Source organism: Rattus norvegicus, chromosome 2 (genome assembly GCF_021556685.1).
Source record: "Rattus norvegicus strain SHRSP/BbbUtx chromosome 2, alternate assembly SHRSP_T2T, whole genome shotgun sequence".
Classification (NCBI taxonomy): Eukaryota; Metazoa; Chordata; class Mammalia; order Rodentia; family Muridae; genus Rattus; species Rattus norvegicus.
In genome coordinates, this window is record NC_141535.1 from 29,093,964 (window position 1) to 29,117,519 (window position 23,556).

The following is a 23,556-nucleotide window of genomic DNA, read 5'->3' on the forward strand; positions in this document are numbered from 1 at the left end:
CAACCTGAGCGCCAGCTACCCCAGGGCGTATATATATATGATTCGAGGAATCTCTGAAGAATGAGAAAACCTGCCCAGTTGCAGACTGTGATGCTCAGGGTGACCAGCAAGTGACCCTGGGTACTCAAAGAAGGGAAGCTAATAAAGGAAGACAGCTCAGCAGACATCAGGTACCTAGTCAACACACATCCAATGCTAGCATAAGCAAAAGAAAGAAGTTCACGAGTTCAAATGCCCATCCAATGGGTAGGGGCGAGAGATGCTACCCATCCTACAACTCACAGAACAACCCTCACAGACAATTACCTGGTCCCAGATGCCAGCAGTACTGAGGCTGAGAAACGTTGCCTTAAGCAAGCCTTCAAATCACCAAGGACCTGCAGATGGCTTATACCGACTCTCGCTCTGAATTACAGCACAGACAAGTGCCTGTTTTGAAGACCTCGCCCAGATCCATAAGCTTCTTGTGATCACAAGCTGCCTTCCACCCATCTTACTTTCCTAATGATGGGCTCTCCCTTGCATAAGGGAGATGACTGGCTTCTTGACTGAAGTCGATTGAGATCTCTCTCTTTCTCTGTGGTTTCCCCCTTCCTTCTCCTGCTTTGAGACAGGAGTATTCCCCAGGCTGGGCTAGACTTGCTATGTAGATCAGGTGGGAGTTAACCTGCTCTCCAGCTTCAGCTTTCCAAATGCTATGACTAGAGGCATAAGCAGTAGCACCCAGCTTAAAATTTTTTGAAACTCCTATTACATTTTTAAAAGAATATTTCAAGTATCTACTCAAACCTATTTATCCTACTTTGTTAAGAAGAAAAGGTAGCCACGATCTTTTGCCGTGATTATTAAAAAATCGGTACCTTTTATCCTGCACTAGTGCGGGCACCATAGGGCAATGTGGCATCTACTGGGTACCTTCACCTCAGTGTGGGCCGGTTTCGGTGCATCACTGCTCCACACTTGACCCTGGTACTCTCTGACCCAGGCGGTTGGTCCCTGGCGTTAATTCCGACATCATAGGGCCATATAGCACTAACAATAATTTATCTCAGCGGCTCCAAGTACTCTCTGACCCAGGCGGAATGCGAGCCGTGACAGCGTGGCACCTTACCACGTTTGCTCCCTAGAGTTAAGCTCCGGCACCGGAGGGCCATAGAGAACTAACCTTAATTTATCTCTGGTTAGTATCTCTCCCGGTGTCTCCTCTGCTAGCCGCGAACTCTCTGCCTCCAGTTACCTGGAAAATCAGGACTCTAGAAGTCCAGCATGGGCTGGTCTATCGTAGCTCCCTGCCATGGACTCTGCTCAGGCTCCCAACAACCGCCCCCTGGTAGTTAAACTCCCAACTACTCAGTAAAGTCACGACTCAATAAGCTGTAATTTATCAATTGGATTTATATGTTAAACTCTCAATCCACAATATATCCACACAATAAACTCACAACCAACTGGTTAAGATATAAACCGCCCAATAGGTAAGATAAACTGACCTGTAGAAATCCATCCCTTAAGAAATATTCACAACAACCTGTATCTATTCAGAGATGGGTGGCGAGGATGGTCTATGTCTGCCTCCATGTTGCCTTTCCTCCTTCCTGGCTTCTCCCTGTCTTTTGAAAACTTTGTTCCTGCCTACCCTTCCCTCTCATCCAATGACAGGCCTGTCCTCTTTTAACTCCAATCCAAATGGTCCTTTCTGCAGTTACCCTTTAAATACCAGAAGACAGTTAAGTCATGTGTCTGTATTCCCATTTCTGCTTAAAGTTGAGCCCTTTCATTCACTATTATCCCATAGGAACAAATGCCTTCCCATGGCAACAACTGGTGAAGTGACTGTAGTTTCGATTCTAGCGTTCATTCTCTGCTGTGAAACCACATTTATTTCCCTTAGCAGAGTTGTGGCTTATAAGCTGATAAATGAATGAATAGCCAGCTGTGACCTCCAGTTAACTCAAGGAAGCTTTACCTGAACCAGGATTAAGAATTAAACGCCATGCGTTGTTGAAAGCTTCTCTTTCCATGGTTACCCCCAATTTTTGAAAGAGATAATAAGCATTTGCTAATTTTAGAGTCTCCCTGACATTATAAATGTTCGCAAGGCATTTCACAAATGAAATATCATGGGCCATCTTGCTGACAAGCCTCTGAGTTAGACTTTGGACGATTCAAATTCAAATGAGAGCTGGGATGTGTTTCGCTCACCAGCTCCCGATGTCATTGCTTCTGAGGTAGAAGACATTAGGAATGCACACACGTTGGGAGGTCAGGGGAGCACTGTGAGAACTGTGGTTCGGGATGAAAAAGGCAAACACAAGTGGCCTGAAACTTATACAAATCTCTCTCACATCACTGGAGGGGAAGCTGACTGGCTGGATGATGAGGTCAAATGGCCTGTGGGTCAAATATCAGCATGATGGTTGGCCTGAGAAGCTGACTCTTCGAGAGGCAGACATCTCGATTCTCAAGGCTGTCAGTCAAAGAGACAGGGATAAATGTTATAAAGAGAGTTCTGTGTTGTCGTATGTCAGCCAGATTGAAAATCAGTGGTTAGTTTTCCTGTGAATGTGAGAAACCACCCTTCCAAGCAGAAAAGCAGGGTGACCAGGAGACCCTGGGAAAGGCTGTTAGCCATGTTGCTGCTTTCTGAGCGAAGGTGTCACAACCCATCAATATTGGTGAGAAATAAAGACCCCCCCACACACACACTAAAGACAGCAAGCTAGAAATACAACAGAAATAACTTTAAAACATCTCCAAGACTCTCAATAATTCAGGCACTCATACAAACTTTAACTTTATAAAAAGATAGTTTTATGCTTAGATTTGTAAATTTCATGATACCTAATTTCAAAATCCTGCAGTAACTATTTTTTTTCTAACGCATCAGATGAGGTGTGATGTGAGCAGAAATGTTCTGACTTCACTTGGGAGTCTCACTGAACAGATCGAATGCTACACCCAATGTCTGACATAGTGACCAGTCAATCAGTGAAGTAATAAGATAACAAGATATATAATATGGTGGTAACAGCAGGTGCACAATGTCTCCCCCATCAAAAATTTAGGATCAGATAAATGACTTACCTGTTGCAAAACATTCCCTTAATCTTGGCTTAGTTACACAAGTCTTTTGTTTAATTACACTGATCATGTGCTTCTCTGTTCAGGCCTGCTGAGATGCTGACGTTAACCTTTATATGGCTTTGTCTGATTTCATATTTTTTAGTTAGTGTCTCTGAATACAACCTAAGCTTCTACACACACATCCATACCCCAAAGGGCCCACCATCATTATGAATTCAGACTCACAATAATGCATGTTTGGGAACACAATTAGCTATAATGAATTTATCAATAAAAAAGGAGGGCTGTGCCCTGGTGGTAACAGTGCCTGCCTTCACAGATAAAGACAGGGCAGTTCTTATCAACGCTCCACATGCTGATGAGAAGGCACACAGGAAGGCAGCCTCTCTTCCCTCCTACATAATCCTCTCCAAGCCTTCTGAGTTCTTCTTCTGAATTACCCTTAAATCAGTTTCAGTTGACAGGAAAATAATCACATCCTCAAACTCATTGATCACGGTGGATGACTAAGCGGTCGCTCTGTAGCAGTGGTTCTCAACCTGTGGGCCATGACCTCCAGAGAGGTTGTATATCAGGTATCTGACATATCAGATATTTATATTACTATTCATGACAGCAGCAAAATTACAATTTCAAAGTAGCAACAAAAGTAATTTTATGGTTGGGGGGGTGGTCCACCACAATGTGAGGAACTGAATTAAAGGGTTGCAGCGTTAAGAAGGTTGAGAGGAACTGCTCTAGAGTCACTTCTGGAAGCAATACATAATCATCGCCCCCACTGTCCCCAGAACCCTACAAGAAACACTACCTCACAGTGATCTTTAAGGATAAGAGAATTTGTTCCCCCTTCTAAGAAGGACTGAAGCATCCACACTTTGGTCTTCCTTCTTCTTGAGTTTCATGTGGTCTGTGAATTGTATCTTGGGTATTCCAAGCTTTTGGGCTAATATCCACTTATCAGTGAGTACATACCATGTGTGTTCTTTTGTGATTGGGTTACCTCAGGATAATATTTTCTAGTTTCATTCATTTGCCTATGAATTTCATGAAGTCATTGTTTTTGATAGCTGAGTAGTATTCCATTGTGTAGATGTACCACATTTTCTGTATCCATTCCTCTGTTGAAGGACATCTGGGTTCTTTCCAGCTTCTGGCTATTATAAATAAGGCTGCTATGAACATAGTGGAGCACGTGTCTTTGTTATATGTTGGAGCATCTTTGGGTATATGCCTAGGAGTGGTATAGCTGGATCCTCAGGTAGCACTATGTCCAATTTTCTAAGGAACTGCCAGACTTATTTCCAGAGTGGTTGTTCTAGCTTCAGTCCTTCTTAGAAGGGGGAACAAAATACTCATGGGAGAAAATACAGGGACAAAGAGTGGAGCAGAAAATGAAGGAGAGGCCATCCAGAGACTGTCTCACCTGGGGATCCATCCCATATGCAGCCACCAAACCCAGTCACTATTGCTGATGCCAAGAAGTACTTGTTGACAGGAGCCTGATATGGATGTCTCCTGAGAGGCTATGCCAGAGCCTTACTGATACAGATGAGGATGCTTGCAGCCAACCATTGGACTGAGCACGGGGACCCCAATGGAGGAGTTAGAGAAAGGACTGAAGGAGCTGAAGGGTTTTGCAACCCCATAGGAAAAACAGCAATACCAACCACTCAGACCCCTCAGAGCTCCCAGGGACTAAACCACCAACCAAAGAGTACACAGGTATGGACCTATGGCTCCAGCTACATATGTAGCAGAGATGACATTGTCTGGCATCAATAGGAGAAGAAGCCCTTGGTCCTGTGAAGGCTTCATGCCCCAGTGTAGGGGAATGCCAGGGTGGTGAGGTGGGAGTGAGAACATCCTCATAGAAGCAGGGGAGAGGGGATGGGAGAGGGGGTAACTGGGAAAGGAGATAACATTTGAAATATAAATACATAAAAATATTCAAGATTGTCAGGAAAAAAAAGAATAAGAGGATTTAAAAGATCATGTTAGGAAAAAGATCACATTAGGAAGAAGTCACAAGAATCTACCAGGTGTCTTAGCACCCCCCTTCCCCACTCTCTCTCTCCCTCCCTCCCTCCTTCTCTCTCAAACCTTTATTATGTATAATACACTCTTTTATTCATCCATCAGTCTATCTTATTTTTCTATTCATTTCAAGATAAATTGCAGTCATCAATGCCTTTTCACCACAAGGAAAGATTTTAAGTTTCTTCCTCCCCATCCTGTCCTACTTTACAGATGACCAATCAAAGATTTGGTGGAAAATGTACTTGAGTTCTTGAAAATAGCAGGTATTGGAAGTCTAGGATAAGCATGTAGGTCATCATAGTCTGGGACTCTAATTTAATTGTATTTTAAAATTAATAAAAAAAATAAAAGCTGGGTGTTGTGATGCATGCCTGTAATTTCAGCACCTTACTTGGGAGGTGGAGGCAGGGGGATTTGGATTTCAAGGTTAGCTCTGACTACATACGAAGTTTGAGACCAGACTAGACTGCCATCTTGAACACATAATTGTGTTTTTTTCTCCCCTTCAAAACTTAGCCATTCTTACCTAGAAAAACAGAGCCACCCTGAGAATCTCAAGGCCTTCGCAGCTAAAGCTTTGACCTTCAGTTTCAAGTGGACTCGGAGCTAGAGTCAAGACAAAGATGGCACGTTCTCTGCAAACACTTTTCCCGGGAAGGCCCAGGTCCACACCACAAACAAGTGGGCTCCCTTCGTACTCAATGCTGATGTGGAAAGGCATACCAAGCAGGAAGTCATTCCTTCCTCATTTCCAACTAAAATGCAAAGACTCAAACACTGCCCCAAATCCATAGAATAGAATAAGTTTTTTACGGCCCCGTTAAATACTAGTCATAGATATAATAACCTACCTCTTCACATACGTTTGAATATTAAGATACTACTTCAATTATATTAAAGAACTTTTTAAGTGCGAGGGAAAAGGAGATTAGGGCTTTGGACATGGCTGAGAATATGTCTACCATTGAACTACATCTCTAACTCTCCTTCCCTTCCTCCCTTCCCCCTCTGTCTTCTCCCCTAATGACCCCCCACTCCCTACTGAGACAGGGTTTTGCTGTGTATTAACACAGGCTGGCCTCAAACATATGACCTTTCCGCCTCAGTCTCACAAATACTTGGGGCTGCAGGGACGTGCCGTGGAGCCTGGCTCCAAACTGTGCTTTCAAATATGTGAGCATTGCGGTGTGAAAACTTTTAAAGATAAATCAAGTCCTGGGATATCTTTGTGTAACAGAAGAAGATCCCAGATCCAATAAACACCAACTAGACAAAGATGGGTCTCTTCCCAGCAACGTAACACCATGGGAAAATGTTACCTCCACGGGCGCTGCCTTCGCTTTGTTTAAAAGTAATTTCACTACTAGAAAACATTAAAAATATCCTCAAAGACACACCCCCAAATAATGTTTAACTAATTATTGTAGCATTCCAAGGCCTTACCAAGCTATCGCACAAAGTTAACATCCCAAGCCGTTGTGTGAGCCTGCTTGCTTGCACGCAGTTCCCACCTATGGGTATGTGCGAGAGACCCAACCATTAACTGGGTGGTCTGTTATTCCCAGGAGGATGAAAGGCCCCAGCTTGCTTCACCTTGTGGAAAATCCAGAGGAGTTTATTCTAGAACAGAATGGCTATCCCCATCCAATCGATTAGTCTGGGTGAAAGTAAATCACTGACACTTCCTGTGGCTGACTTGCAGAAAGGCTGCGTAGTGGACCATCTGCTCTAGCCGGAGAGAGTGCTTCCTTTTTACAAAGTAAGAGGCAGATGCAGTTCAAAGAAGAGTTTTAAAAATCAAGATGAGATTCACTGTGTTGGAAAGACAGAGAGATCGGTGACTAGGAAAAGAAAGCAATGAGTAGAGTCCAGGGAAAAGAAGTTACCCAGTGCTCAATTAGCCCACAGCGCTTAATTCCAGGTATGTGAAGTTCTGGTGTTAGAAAATCCCTTCTGCAAACCACGGCAATGTGTGTATCATGAAATGACTTCCCTAAAATCATCCTGAAGACTTGAATGGCCTAAGTTTCTTCTATTCTGAAAAATTAATGTGAGAAAAACAGATATATAGCAAAGACTGAATAAAACCATGAGTTAAAAAAAGATATGAATGTTGTCCTTAAATGGCAAATAACAATGTGTTTATCTTTCGATCATAAACATGTAAAGTGTTTAATGATCAAGAAAGTTAAAATTAACTTACGAGTAATTCATTTTCCTCAGTGGTTTTATTTTTCAATGGAATTTATTTCTACAGACACAGCAGGCTTAAAAATTAATTAGACACATCTGTCATCCTGTCTGGTCACTGGTGATCTCATTATTGGTCGGGATTTTATTCAGCTGACAATGAGCAGCAAGGATCAGTTTTTGAACACTTCTGAGGTGGGTATTGCAGTAGACAGGTAACGCAACTCAACATCACCTGCTGGCAGCAGCCGAGTTCCTCGCTACCTGTCCCGTGTTCTGGGTTCCTGAATGAAAGACACACACACATGCACTCGTACACGCACTCATACACACGCACACGCACACGTACATGCACACGCACTCGCACAGCTTTATACTTAATATGCCTTAAACAGTTCAATGGTTGGGCACTTCCAAACCTCCCCACCGCTAACACACTCTCCCCTCTGATATTCCTGAATAATTACTTAACTAAAATCTGTATTTCATCTTGGTCGCTCGAGACCCAGGCTTGCGGCCCTAGTGATCCCTGACTCTTACATCATGCTGTCTCTCTCTCCCCTGTCCTTCTCAGGCCTGGTCTTTCTGCTTTCTCCAGCATGACTGTTCTAAATCCTCCTTCCTCTCAGGTCCCCTTGCTGTGTATCCTCAAGTCCCGCCTCTGCCTCTGTCTCCCTGCCCAGTCATTGGCTACTGGCAATTTTGTTTACCAATCGAAATCGACTGGGGCAGGGGCTCTCAGCATCTTAAATGCAGGATTCTCCTGCAATTTGGGGAACCCAATTAACATAATACAAGCTGTAAACCAAATCCCCAACAAAAGGGCACCTGGCCCTCAAATTCTAATGAAACAGGAAAAGTTGCTAGGTAATTTTTGTATTGTTCTAAAGGGCCCTGGATAATTCTACTTGACTTGGCAAAATTTGCAGAATCTCTATCAAAATCATGTGGATATTAGTGGCGACGAAGGAAATGCAATTAAATATAAGAACCAGTAAGTTTTAAAACAAACAGACAAGAAAACTGTAATGACAAATGACTCTTCAGGAAGTCTGGCAAAAACCTGGATAATATTGATATATTTCTTTTTTTAAAATGCCACACATCAAAACTATGTGAGAAAAAAACTAAAAGGCATAGTAGTCTACATCTTCAAGGATATTGGTATACCAGTAAGAAGTGTCTGAAAAGCATTAGACAAAGCACACATGCACTCATTGAACAGTTTCAGCAACTTAGAGCACAAAGGGAGCTTACCAACTCTGAGAACAATAAAACCATACAAACCCCAGTGCTAACACTGCATTCGATGTGAAATAATGAATGCCCTTCCCAAAGATCAAGAGCAGCAAAGGAATATTTTGTCTTTCCATTTCTACTCAACGTTGTACTGAAGACCCTAGACTATGAAATAAGACAAGAAAAAGAAAAGTCAATGCAGATTGAAAGAGATGAATCCGATTGACTGTAAATATAAGCAATTATGATTATTATACACTAAATACTGAGGAATTTGTGAGGGAGGACCTATCAGAGCTGACAGATGAAGTTATAAAAGTTGCAGGACACAAGGCCAATAGGAGATTTAACTATGTTCCTTCATACCAATAGCAAAATATACCAAAAAAATAGAGTTTAAAAATGAGAAGATCCAACAGTCTGATGTATCACTTCTTTCTGACTTTATGTAGTCAATGCAACCTGGTCAATACACCACCAGCTATTCTGTAGACATCAGCGAACTGGTTCTAAAGTCAGGGCAGCCATGTTGGTGAGGCTTTACGGCCATAGCTTCTCTGCTTGCAATCCTCAGGTACACAATCTCACAGCAAACTCACTGAATCTCTCTGGCCCTTAGGTCTGCTCCTCTTCTGAAATGACCCCTGAGGCCATGGATTTGGAAGGGAACAAGGCTGTGTCTATGGAGAGTTCGGAGGAGTAAAGAGAAGAGAGAAATGCTGTAATTATGAAATGATGTAAAGAAAATGAAGAGATAATTTTTAAAAAGAGCGAAGTCAGAGAGTCCCTTCTACTTGACATCAAGACTTACAGTGACTGTTACGATAATCAGGCAGTAAAGCACCAGAAAAAGATCTGGATACCTAGATTGAGAGATGAACCAGAGAGCCCCCAAGATAGGCTTTTTAGTAAATGATACTAGACAATCAGACTTGCAAAAATAATCTAGATACAGACTCTACACCTCTTAACAAAAATGGATGGAAATGGGTCGTAGACATAAATATAAAATACAAAAACTACAAAACTTTTTGAAGCAGCACAGGATAAAATCTAGCTGACCTTGAGCTGGACATCAGCATTTTAGATACAACACTAGAAGCATGATCTACAAAAGCAAGTCCGCAAGTTGGACTTCACTAAAACTGAAAATGCTTGAAGGCAGAGACATGCCACCATGATTAAGCGAAAGCACTTGTTCTTGCTGACCCAGGTTTAGTGACCCAGGTTTAGTCCCCAACACTTACACGGTGGCTCACGATCACCAGTAACTCCAGTTCCAGGGGACCTGACACCCTCTGTTGACTTCAACAGGCAGCAGGCACACAGTACTCATCCATGGCAGATGAAACAGTCTTACACATGTAGACAAATAAATACATTTTATAAAATTAAAGTCATTTGTGACTTAGAGTTGTATGTGAGGTGAGTAGAGGCAGAACTGAGAAGGGAGGCTGGCAAGAAGTGGGATCTGAGGAGGCTTCCTAACAGGATTCTCAAGGGATGCACTCCCTACTAAAGCAGTCTCAGGCATCAAGGCAGAGCCACAGAAGACATCTGCTATTCTCACAGGGTTACTATGGATTCCCTCTTTGAAGGAGGAGCTTTTACAGTTCAAAGACTTCTTCCGGAAAACAACCCAGTAGCAGCTCTAGAGTACATTTCATTGCCGAGATTTATCACCCTGACACAGCCAGGCTTGGAAGAGGATGTTCAGAAATGTCTGAAGGTAAGAGGTCACCCAGCACTGCCCTGTTCTGCTGCTGCAGCCCCTGAGGGCTCCTGACCCAGATGATGCTGCAGCCACTGATGTAACAGAGATGCAGAGGCCAACAAAGTCCACGCCCTAGAAACAGCTAGAGTGTGAGTTCTGCTGCATACCATGACTAATAGCTACTCTGACTGTCAAGTGATCTGTGCTTTTGGGACCTCCTCCTTGTGTATTGGTATTGAATGGACAGTCTTTAAAACAATGCAGAAGAAAATCCCAGGCCCTGGCAGGTCTCTGGATAAGTGTGCATTAGAAATGTGTGGTTTCTGCTGACAATGACACAGAGTAAGGCGAGCCTATTGCTATTCAAGTTGTAAAGAAAAAGTTTAGAGCCTTCATAAACTATCAAAAAATTCTTTGACTGTATTCACCAACCCCTCCCACCCCCCAGCAAGGAATAAGTAAAATTTCCGTGAATGAAAGCAGTTTTCATTTTTTGGAAGGAATTAGTTTTATCTTAATTTTAAGAAATCCTTCCTTTTTTCCTGGTATTCTAACTGTATTGATTAAAGCAATGGACCGGGCTCTTTAGAACATGCTCTTAGCAGCTTAGGGAGACAAGCTTCCTTGTTTGACAATGGGAGCATCAAACATCACAGCCCGCAAACATCCCTTGTGACTCTGGGTCAAGTGTGGATCCCCTTCAAAACATCTGGTGACCATTTCAAAAGACTTATCTGGGGACCTTTAGAAAGCCTGAGGTTTTAGTAAGAGCTTGACTGTTATCCTAGAGAAAATGCTCTGGGGTTTGCAAAGGACAGTTAAGAGATCAAAAAGGAACTACACACCTGACAAAGGACTGGTTTTCAAAACAACCACCACCACCACAACCACAACACCTCTGAAAGCTCAACAGCAAGGAAAAAATCTCCATGGGAAAAGTGGTTAACAGCTCTGGACAGACACCAGACCAAGAAGATATTCAGGTATCAAATGAGAATATGGAAATCTGCCCTGGGCCAGATTCCTGTGCCAATCAGGAAACTGTAAATTAAGAGAGTAGTAAGACACCAGTGTGGGGGTGGCGGAAGCCTTTGGGAATGTGTGGTGTTGCATAAATGTGACAGGAATCCTAGTGTCTCAGAGCCATTGGAGTGGCAAAACAAAGCAAACAGAAACAAAACAACCTCCCCAGGTGAGACTCAGAGGCGTGGAGAAGCAGCCTTCAGGCAGCAGAGTTTCTACAGTGTAGAAACTACCAACCACGGCTGCGCCCAAGACTGGTCCCCTACAGAGAACTCCTACTGGGACTCGCTAAACCTGCTCCCCGGTTCACCCTCATACCTCATACCTCATACCTCCTTATTCAGCCATAAGCAATAAACCTGCTTCCTCGTAGGTACGAACTAAGAAGGCTGAGGTTCGGGGCTGCAGCCGGTGAGGTCGACAGCTCTACGTTTTGATCAGTTGTGATTTTTTTTCTGTAATGGCTTCCATCTGTGGCAAAAAGACATTTCTGTGACGAGGGGCGAGAATTATACCACTATGTAGGTATAAGGACAAATACGTGTTCTAGAAAACCAAGGGTATGTTTTATAGAGCGTGGTATGGTGCAGTGGGAGGGGTGAATCAGTGGGCCCATGTTGAGACCCCCCCAGATACCAGCCATATGACGGGTGTGGTATGCAATAGAGTTTATTTGGGGGCATGGGAAGGGAAGTTGAGAAGGGAGTAGAGGCAGAGAAAGACAGATTTAGAGAGAGCGAGAGAGAGAGATATTGAGAGAGAGAAAGAGAGAGATTTAGAGAGAGAAGAGGCTGGCCAGGAACACCTGGTGGGGGATAGAAGAAAGGGAAAAGGGGGTCAGAGAGAGACAAGGGGCAGAGAGTCAGAGAAAGAGGGAGCGGTCGGTCTAATAGTCCTTTTATAGCAAACCAGGCCTACCTGGCTGTTGCTAAGCAACTACTGGGTGGCCTGTAGAAGTTATTAGGGATTGTGCTGGTTTAGTAACGTGACACTTGCAGGTTCTCATCCAGGTTCCACCACCTCACTACTTCTGAGTAATTGGCTGGACTTCCAGTACTAACCATCCTCCTCCTCTTGTGAGTAGGGCTTAAGCCCGAGAGCTGTTGGCCATCACGAAGGCATGTGTGCCTCTACTGCACCAGGAGGGGTCATCGTGCCATGCTGGTCACTGCTGTGGTACAGAGGTATTAGAGCTGGGTTGGGCTGCTGGTTGCTTCCCTGCTTTGGAAGCTTGCATGAAACCATGGAAGTCTTCAGGGAGGGGACATTCAGGTCCAGCTCAGACCCTCTGAGGCCTGTGTCTGCCATGTCTAGTGTCTTCAGCAACAGGGATTTAACCTCTCCCCTCTTATGGGGGGAAAGGGCAGTAGTAATAGCCTATAATGCTTTGGGAGTATCTTGGACAAGTCTGACTAAAGGGGGGCAAAAATAAATTCATTCCTATATTCTCCCCCCCCAAGATCTTCTCCAATTACTCCCCAAGGATGCCAGTTTGGACTTCACTCTTCCATACTTTTGAATGTATCTCAGTTTCTTAGATAAAAGCACACCATATCTTCTGATAAAAACTTGGCAACATTTTAATGTTAACATGTATCCAGAGTGTTTCCTGTTAATGTTAACATGTATCCAGAGTGTTTCCTGTTAATGTTAACATGTATCCAGAGTGTTTCCTGTTAATGTTAACATGTATCCAGAGTGTTTCCTGTTAATGTTAACATGTATCCAGAGTGTTTCCTGTTAATGCCTGCCCCTCATCCATTTCAATGGCTGTACAGCGCTTCGTGACTTGGACGACCCAGTTGACCCGATCAGCCTCTGATAGACATTCATGCTATTTATAATTGTTCACTCTGCAAATAATTGACTAAGGACTCTCCTCCATCTCTGATAACTGATAACTCGGAGCGTGTCTAAAGGGGGGACGAAGAGGTCTCCTAGAAACCAGCTCTTCCTAATTGAAAGGAAACGTGCGTGGCGCTCTCTACAATACTAAGATAATAGGGCTGCATCAGAGGAGACAACTGGCAGCAAGAACAGAACGCTGTGTCCCTTGAAGTGTCCTCTCACCAGCCCCCCCTCCCCCGTGCTCTCTCACTCTTTCCCTCATCTCCCCAAGGACAGGAAGAGCTCACGGTAACACCAACAAATTCTATTAATACCACACAGAGGCCAAGACAGTGTAGGCAGTGAAGGCAGCCAGGGAGGTAACTGACTACAGGGAAGCAAGCAGGGAACAAGAGCCACAGGGAGTTTAGTGAAGAGAGACTAGTACTGTCTTTCCTCTCTCTCTCTCTCTCTCTCTCTCTCTCTCTCTCTCTCTCTCTCTCCCTCTCTCTTTCTCTCTCTCTCTCTCTCTCTCTCTCTCTCTCGTGTGTGTGTGTGTGTGTGTGTGTGTGTGTGTGTGTGTGTGAGAGAGAGAGAGAGAGAGAGAGAGAGAGAGAGAGAGATGAGAGATGAGAGTCAGCTAGCTAGTTAGTTAGCTAGTTAGTTAACTAGTCAGGTAGTTAGTGATCAACATTCTGTACCTCCCTCAACCACTCTCCACCTTCCTTTTGACAAAGTGTCTCTTGCTGAACTTGAAGCTTATGACTTCAGCTAGGCTGGTTGCCCAGAAGACTCTAGGGGTCCTCCTGCTCTAGCTTCCTAAGGTTTACCCCTGTAAACCAGCATACCATGCCTTTCACAAGGCTCCAAGCTCAGTGCTCCACGTTTGCACACCAAGGCTGGCTGCATGCAAAGTCCTCAACCCAGCTCTTTTCTTTTTTTTTTTTAATGATGAAATTGATGAGCTTTATACACAACATTGGCTGCATTTGGTGAATAAAATAATAATAAATAATGTGTATAAACTCTAACACACATTAAAACATGGAGATGAGTTTAAAATTTTTAGTGTAAACAAACAATATTTTAGTGTGCTGTAGTCGGGTGCTGTAATCCTCCGTCCTACCAGGAGATTAATCTCCAGCATGACAGTATTGAAAGTGACAAAAGTGCAGCTCTAATGAGGGGGTTTGTGCCTTATAGAAAGAAGAGAGTGAGAGGGAGCTGCCTTGTTCCTTCTGTCAGGAGCACTTCTATGAACAATAGGACCCCAGTATGCTCTGGGTGTAGAGGCTCCTTGATGGGGAGCTTTACGCCCACATAAATGGCTGGGTATACTGACATGAACATATTATCCCAGAATGCAGGAAGTGGAGGCAGCAAGATCCATGGTGTTCTCTGGCCAATCTAGTTGAAGCAATGCCCTCCAGGGTTACTGAGCCACCCAGTCCCCAAAATACGGTTCAGGGAGCATAACTGAAAAGACACTTAACTGGTCTCCATGTTCACATGCACACACATACCTATACCAATAAGTATGCACACACCCATGCGCATGCGCGCCCACACACACACACACACACACACACACACACACACACACACACACACAGTACTGGTGATGGACAAAAGAAATTGGTACCCTTGTTTATAGTAGGAGGTAATGTAAAATGTTATAATCACTGTGGAAAACAGTGCAACGGTTCCTCGAAAAAGTAAAAATATAATTAACACATGATGTAGCAGTTCTACCTCTGGATATTTGGCCCAAAGAATTGAAAGCATGATCTCACAAGAACATTTGTATACCAAGTTGGGAGATCGCAATTTGTAATAGTTGAAATATAAAAGTATCCCATGTGTCCATAGCTGAATAGATCTATGCACACAGTGAGATATCATTCAGCCTGAGTGAGAGAGGACATTCTAATGCATATTAAAGGATGAGGAAACATCTGGAAATTAGGACAAGAGAAATAAGGGGATCATGAAAGGTCAAATGTTACATGAGTCCATTTATATGAAACAGTCATAGAGACAAAAGGTGGCATGGTGACTATTAGCAGATAGGGGAGGGAATAGAGCCAACAATAGTAACAATAGTACATTTATGGCATATATATATGTATATGTATATATATATATACATATATATCACCACAACTTTTAAACTGGTATTGTGTAAAGTAGAACTCCATAACATAGCTGCCAAACTAAAGGCTAAAAAGTAAAATATCCTGTCTTAACTGTAGAAACAAGAGAATAAACAAAGACGATATAACAATGCTTAAAATAAATCAAGCTTTGCACATTGCTTAATTGGAAAGTAGGCTACACATACCCTAAAAGGCATGGCATAGAACTGAATGGACCACTTTCTCTACACAAACAGAGCTTCATGTAATGTTCAATGAGTTAAGAGTTAATAAAAATATTTCTTATAGTCTATTTTTAAAAACTCAAATTTAAAATATACATAATCTATTTTTCTATTTCTTGGCATGGTAGATTTTAGACCCAGGAAAGAGCAAACTACCCAATTCAGCCAATCTATTTATTTGTTTTATGTCGTTCAAATTGTTCAGCAGCCTAAGCTGCATGATATTCAGTGATCACTAACTGGCCCTCACTGTGCAGGGCGTGTGATAAAGTCAAACGGTATCTTCATGTAGCATCAAGACATTTCTAGCAGGAGTCAAATGATAATCCAGCCTCTTGCTGCTCTCAGCTGCCTCAAGGAAGACCCTCCTAATTCAGTCTGCTGCAAATTTTCACATTGGCTTCTCACGTGTAAAGAAACATTAAAAAGCAAAGAAAATTTAAAAAAATTATGTAGCCATGGGTGAAAGCTGTATATAGTTGAGGAGGGAGTGAGGAAGAGACCCGCCCCTCTTATGCTTGCAATCAAATCTAATCTGAAGGATGAGTTTAAGCAAGTGTGTGCCCTGAGAACTTGTGTCAGACAGAAAGCCCAACAAACGGGAACCAGCAGAACACACCAGTGGACTGCGGCTTCTCCCCTAAAGCAACCGAATAGACTCTGGAGAGCGGCTTCAGGTTCACCATAGCAAGAAATCTACTGCTAGGTGTCTAAGAGGAACAACAAGACTGAGCTGCCCAAGATGACACATTGACGAATCAGATGCTTTTGTTCACGAAACATGTCTTCGACAAATTCATTTCGGATTAAGCATGCATGTTCCTAGTCCTAAAAAAATGGGTTTTCTGGTAATCATGTGACACTATGTGACACATGTGACAGCACACTATGGCTTTCTTTTCAGTAATCACACCGAAGCTGGGAACCGCAGCTCGCTCTCTGGAGTACCATGCACAGAGAACAATCACCATGTTTACCTAAAATCTCTTAGGTTAATCTATTGGTGAGGCCAGAGAAGAGAATTTCCCTGGGTGGAGCCTGAAAAGCAAGTGGATTTTCTTTCTCCACTACATCACCCGAAGCAGCCAGAGGCCCTCCAGACCCTTTCCTCTCTGCCTGCCTGCTTCAAACTAATGACACTTAGGATGTCGGGAAAGGACTACCGTCCACATGTGTTGACACGGACTCCCAAATTTCATTAAAGAAACAATAGTAGGAAGTCGTCATACTTTTTTTAAAAAAGAAAACTGTTTTCTTTTTTTTTCCTGAAAGGTGTTTATTTCATCCTTTCTTATGCTTCCAAGGCTGTCTGAACACAACTCTATGGGGAAACGAAGTCCTCCATTGGACGGTTTTCACCGTTCTACGCAATGGAGGATGGATGCCGACAGTTAAAATTCTAGTGGCCAATGACCATCTTGGGAGTAATGGGAAGCTAGATCTTTGTCTGGGTTTCTTGGTAACTACTTGTCTCCCTCTCCCCTTTCTTCCCTGATAGTCCACTCTTTTATTCCTTTTGTGCACACACTACAAATTTTGGGCGCAATCAGCTTTGCTACAGGCTTCCCAGAATGTGGTCTTAAAAAAAAAAAAGATAGATTGGATTTTTAATATCCCATCAGTGAGTGCAAGATCAGCCTGAAGTGCTTTCAATACGAATTTTTATGGTTTAAAAACACCCAAAGCCATTTTCTAAGCCATTCTCAAATCTAGATGCCAGGCCTCTGCCTAAAGCCTTGGGAACGGACTGGCCTTAGAGAACCTGATGAACTCAACCAGGAAAGCGTTCGTGCGAAAAATTGCGCTGAGCACTAGGAAGCTTGCTAACATAAAATGAGAGGACTCTGAGAGCACCGTCTCACTCCAGCTAAGAACGAAAAGTAAACTAAAAAGCGTCCCCGCCCCCGTTTTGTTAGTCAATCAGCTATGCAGGAAGGAAGGGAGTCCTGCGGGAGAAAGGAATATCTGGGCATCCCTCAGAGACTTAAAAGGCGTCTGGGTACCAGGGGAATCCTGGTCGCTGCGACGACGCCTTCGCAGTGCTACCACTGCGGCGCACTGCGGAGCTCTTTGCCTGCCTGCAGCCTCGGTCCTGCCCGGCATTCCCTGGCACCCCTGCCGCAGTCTATCCCCCACCCTAGAGCCTCCAGTCACTGCTGTCTGCACAGGGCGCGCCACAGGGCATCCATCACCCGGGAGCCTTTGACGTACACTCGCGCGCTCCCAGACAGGCTGGGTCTCCTAGCCCTCCCTCCCGCCGCGCCCTCCCCTCGCCGGGCTGTATTTGCATCACGCCCACACGTAGAGGGTGACGCGAGCGCCCCTCCACCCCCGCTCCCGTGGTCCAGGCGGTACTTCCAGAGCTGGTGACTCAGCTCCTCCCTCTCCACCCCCGCGCGTGGCGACTGAGGTTCCCGCACGCCCACAGAGATGCTCCTTGTATCTGCGGTTGGGGTGCTGCCTTCCCTGGCCAAGTTCTAACATCTTTCCCGCCCGGCCAGAGGCGTTGCAGACGGAGAAAGTACTCTCGATTCTAGAGCCCATTTGGAGAGGAAAAGTCCACCAAGAGAAGATGGTGGGCTGTCGCCCCATTTCCTCTTGGCCTTAAATTAGAGACCTCGGTAGTAATTGTTGCTGTCGTCGTCGTCGTCGTCGTCGTCATCATCATCATCATCATCACCACCATCATCATCATCATCATCTTTACTGGGGACAGTCCCTCTCCTAAGAAACCCTCACTCTTAGATGTGCTTCACTGCGCCGCCAGGCGCATAGTGGACCCTCCATAGGGTTTTGCTGAATGGAGGTGCAGTGTCAGAGAAGTGTGGATTCTTACAAAGGGCCACAGCCCGCACGCATCCCCGCTTGCAGCTTTTATTTTCCTGCCCGCACAGATGCTACTCGCGGGCTTTGGGGAGTGTGTGTGTGTGTGTGTGTGTGTGTGTGTGTGTGTGTGTGTGTGTGTGTGTGTGTGTGTGTAAGAGTTGGAAAATTGACGGGTTTTCTGTTAGCCTCCCGCAGAGTCGACTGCGGCTCCGCGTGCTCTCCAACCACCTCTGTACGTCTGCAGAGGGTTCCCCGCAGAAAAAGTTGAGCCAGAGGCTGCGGCGATGGCTCGGTGATGGTGGGCACTCCCGGCTGCCTGTTTTGAATAGTCTCTCCTGCCCTCCCTGAAACTCTCCTCGCCCCAACCCCTAAAGCAGAAGGGAGCCTCCTGCAGTTGCCCACCCACCTGCCCTTGAATCCCGAACATAGCGCACCTCTGACCTGCTCCAGCCCAGTAAACCCGGGGTCACTCAACTGCCTCAGTGAGATTTCCTGCCTCCCATCCCGACAAAGGTCCCCAGCGGGCAGCCTGCCTCACCTGCAGCCGCTTTCCCAGGGCCAGAGCGGGCAAAGTTGCGCTAGTTGCGCTTCTAGAAGGCTGCAAAAGTTCTCTGGTTACAACGCTCAGTCTCCCGGTACAGAAGAGGAATCTAGCACGGAGCGAGCTCTCCCCACAGTTGCGGGGGACTCCCTACTCACCGTTCCAGCCGCCTGGGACCCCCCTGCCCTGAGCGGTGTCAGCCCTGCAGCCGTCGCCGCGCGAGCGCCCCTCCGTTTGCAGCCCGAGGCCGCTTCGGTCTGCCACTCTCTCCTGCAGCGCGCGCAGTGGTGACTCCTTTGAGCTGGTCTGAGGCGAGAGGAGGGGCGGGAAAGTGGCTCCCGGCGGCCACGCTGCGGTCCTCCTCCTCTGCCTCCTCCCTTCGGTACTGCAGTGGCGGGCGGCGGCGTGGCGAGAGTACAAGCGATGCGCAGGGAGGGGGTTACGGCGCGCGGGGGAGGAGGGCGCTGTGCAAGGCTGGGCGAGCTCCCGGTGTGATGCGGAGGCGCTGCTGCGGTGCGGGGGGTGGGGGGAGGACGGGGGAAGGGGTGCGGTAGGGGTTGGCTCCAAGTGACAGGTACTTTTGGAGAAGTCAGAGCTCAGTTTGTAGCAGGGGGGAGGCGGGGGGAGGTATAAGGCACCCGTGCTGAATTAGTCACCGAGTTGTGACTGCGCTGCTCATTTGGCGGTTCCAGCAAGGCACAAGGAAATTGTTGATTGCTGGAGGCCAGTGCCCGGGGAAGAAGGGCTTTTGTTCTGTTTCTGAGACTGGAACTGGTTAATTTTGACTTGGCTTTCGGTAAGTCAGAAGGCTGGAGTAGCTGATCACTCCCCTGCCACCCCCATCCCCCACACATACACCTGAATCTCCTGCTGGCACACAAGTCGAGAGAAAACTTGGGACACAGCGGAAGGAACTCCATGAGCAGTGTGTGTGTGTGTGTGTGTGTGTGTGTGTGTGTGTGTGTGTGTGTGTGTGTGTGTGTGTGTGTGCCCAGACCAGGGAGCAACCGGGACTTGGGGCGGGGAATTTCTTAGCATTTTTAAAAGAAAAAGAGAGAGAGAGAAAGTCGCTAGAATATTGCTCTTGTTCCCAGGAATGCCTTAGCGAGGGAGAAACCGGAACCTCAACCTCACCTTAGCGCTGGGGCTGGACTATACCAACTGAAATTCACCCTGGAGAGACCACACCCAAGCACCTACTCTGTCTTGGCAGGACAGGGCAGGGCGTCGTCCTCCTGTTACCCAGCCGAGCACCGAGCACCGGAAGGGACAAAGTGGGAAGCCGGCATCCCCATATAGTAAACCCTGCCACTTCGGAGCTCATGTGCTTTGGAAGGGTCCCCCAGGCAGGTGCCCACCGCGCAATCATTACTCTTATAATGACCCGAAGGAGAGAGACAAAGCGAGGCACGGGTGGAGGCTGCAGTGGGTGGAACTCTCACACAATTCCTCCCGCGATGTGTTCATGCGAAGAAATAGCCTGAAAGACTGAATGGGTGGCTAAATGCTTGGCCATGCTGATGCATACGTAAACAATGCATGTAAAGGTGCTGGCGAAGAGCAGCTGGACTCTGCTGAGATCCTGGAGAGGCTGGAGGCTCCGGCTAAAGAAGCTGCTGGGGACCACGTGGGCCGCCTGTGACAGATAACTCCAGCTCGCTGTACTCCGCTGTACTCCGTGTGAGCCTCGATTCAAGATGAGATCAAGAGAGGAAAATGGAGCCAGCCCTCAGCCTCTGGCTACCCCTCCTTGCTGCTCTTGCATTCGGAGCCTCAGGATTCTCAGGCCCTACACTTCCTGGACGTCTTTGAAAAACCCATCTGGCTAGTGTGTTTTGGTTAAATGCTTTGCTGTTTGCACCACTAACTGCGGTGCTGTGACATGATTGGATGGCATTAAAAAAAGCCCATTCACTTAGACATCCTTCCCGTGCATTCTCACTTAATAAATTAAACAACTATTTGGGGTAAAATGTTTGCTACCTTGTAAGGTACTGTGTAGGAAGGCCCAGGTGTGCTCCAGCATCAATATGAAATTTTTAAAAACGTAAATCTTATCTGGATCCCACTTGTGGCATTGCAAAATGTGCTGGTAATTCATTCGCTGCCCTGATGGATGCCTCTTTAAGGATGTGCCACTGACTGTGGCAGATTAATTTATTATTTCTCCAAGTGATAAGAGTTATAGGGAACTATGAGATGAACCTTTAAAAAAAAATGGTCAACATATTTCATGATATGTGTCCTCTTCCTTCAACCAACCCCTGTTAAGTGGACTTTCTAGGTCTGGATTTTCCCATCTTGTTACCTTTGAAGGTAACAGTTCCTACCCTGAACAGAGCTGAATTAGATGTGGCATTTAAACATTGTATCTTTGAAACACAGAGAAGGATTTCCTATTGCAATGATGAGCCTGGTGGCGGGGCGGCGGCAGCTCTGATTGGTCCTGCTGGGCACACCTCCTGGAGACAGCTCTCTTACTTGCTAGTATCATCCATTTCCTCTCTTCTAAAAACATCGGTCTCATAGGAGCCTATGCAAGTAAAGATGCACAGCTGTCCTTACCCGTAACACCTCAGGCCCTTGAAGTCACTACCTTCCTACTACACAAGAATTTCATTCTTCAACATGGTGTCTTTTTGTGACCCCCCAAAGCCAAGCCTTCCTGAACAGCATATTGGATCTGTCTTTGCATCAGCAAACTGGTTTCACTTTTTAAGAAAAGATGCTACAGGTGCTATAGTTATTTTTTCAAAGTATACTCAAGAACCATAGTGCCTAGCGTACAGTGGCCACGGGCTAAGAATTATTCCTATTCCCCTTTAAATAGGGGAAAGTTTTCCACAGCCCCTGAATGTTGCTCCCTGCAAGCTCAGAGTAGCATCTGGCTTCCATGACAAGGATCTAGAGAGAGCCACATACCTTTGGACACAAGCCCCCACCCTCCAGTTCTTTTCTCTGCCACTGGAAATCTATACATAGGTACAGACACATCCTCTTCCTGCTCTCAGCACTGTTCCCAAAGATGCCTACCAACACGTCTCTCTTCAAATTTGTAATGGCCATTCATCTCCCACCACAAACAGCCTAGATTCTCAAGTGGGACTTACATTTACACTCTGACTCCCACACTCTGCCCCTTTGCCCATTCAGTCCCTGGAGCTCATTACCTGTCCCTTCTAACACACAATCCACCCTCCCCTTCTCGTTCTAATGGGATCTTCCACTCTCCTCTCATTGAATTATACTGTTTCAGAAACTCAAGTTTGTAAGAACCAAGACCCTACATTACAAATGGCTGCTATCTTCAGTCCCCAGCTCCGAAAAAAAGGAAAAAGAAAACAAACAAACAAACAAACAAACAAACAAACAAAAACCAAATGGCTGCTATGTCTTGGTTCAGTCCCTGTCTCTCTCTCCTCTCTTGCAACTTGCTTTGCTGGAGAATGTGTTCTGTAGTTTTCTGCAGCCTGATGTGTGTTATCGCTTTACTTAACTATTCTGCTTGGGGTTTCCTATAATCCACCACAGAGATCTAAAGGCTTATTATATTTTTTCACAAAACCAGTATGTAGAGGCGTGTACTATTTATACGTATCTAACTGCAGGTTTTGCAAAACAATTCTTGGTAACTATGGCTATTGTCCGACTATCCCTTCTGGTTTTATAAATGATGATATTCCAATGATCATTCCTCAAACACCTCGTCTCCTATTCTTTTAAGAGATGCTCGAGTACTGGGTGTGGTGTCTCACACCATTGATCTCAGCTTGGGAGGCAGAGTCAGCCAGATCTCTGGGAGCTACAGGCCAACGTGGTCAACGCGGCAAGTTCAAGCCCAACTCAGGTAATATAGTGAGAGCCTGTCTCAAATAAAATAAAATAAAATAAAATAAAATAAAATAACCGATTAGACCAGTATGGTAGATAATATCCTCAAGAGACAGAAGAAGAGACGATAAAATCCAGTATTTGAACAATCAAATCTAATAGAGGAAGCACTGGCCACTCCCACTATACGCAACCTTGGTCAGCTTTCTGTCACCGTAACAAAATCCCAAATATTATCAACTTATCAAGATAAAATGTTTGCCTCAGACCTTTTTGAGGTTTTGATCTACGATCCACAGCTCTTGCTTTGGGCCTGTACCAAGGCACCGCATGCACCCCAGTGGAAACATGTGATGGCACAGAAGCCCTTTCCACCGTGACCCAGGGAGCAAAGGGAACAAGGAGGAATCCAGCCCCCATCCCCCAGTCCTCTTGGGGCACATTCCCAGTGACTTCTCACCAGGGCCATCTTTTACAGGTGCCATTACCTTCCGTTCGTGCTTCCTTCTAGCACAATCCTTTAACCTATTGACCTCAGTGGGAGCCGGTGTGCCTAGCCCTGCTGGGACTAGATGACCCATGGTGGGTTGGTACCCAAGGGGCTCCCCTGGGGGGAGGGGACAATGACAGGAAGGATTTGTAAGGGTAGGATTGGGAAGAGGGGAGGGAACAGGACACGAAGTGAATAAAAGAATAAAATAATAATAAAAAAGGAACCCAGGCCACAAGGGGAGCAAACATGGTCCTTTGAGGGACTCTTAGGTTCCAAACAATGAGACTCCGCAAAGGTGAACACTATGCATAGAAGGGAATCAGATGTTAACCCTCACTACCGTCCATTGCAAGAGGGCTGCTGAATATGTT

General features: G+C 45.5%; 1 protein-coding gene and 1 long non-coding RNA gene across 2 annotated transcripts in view; one reads left to right on the forward strand and one right to left on the reverse strand.

Annotated features, from left to right (window-relative positions):
• Sv2c (synaptic vesicle glycoprotein 2c) overlaps positions 1-19,142 on the reverse strand; it is a 192,516-nt gene extending 173,374 nt beyond the window's left edge. Inside the window, 1 exon segment of the mRNA NM_031593.2 lies at positions 19,020-19,142. The gene's annotated coding sequence lies outside the window, so the exon portion shown is untranslated.
• A 185-nt stretch (positions 19,143-19,327) lies between these two features.
• LOC134485822 (uncharacterized) lies at positions 19,328-20,834 on the forward strand. The gene is made up of 2 exons (XR_015673778.1): positions 19,328-19,657; positions 19,956-20,834. It is a non-coding gene; the product is annotated as an uncharacterized LOC134485822 (long non-coding RNA).
• Positions 20,835-23,556: the final 2,722 nt, after the last annotated feature.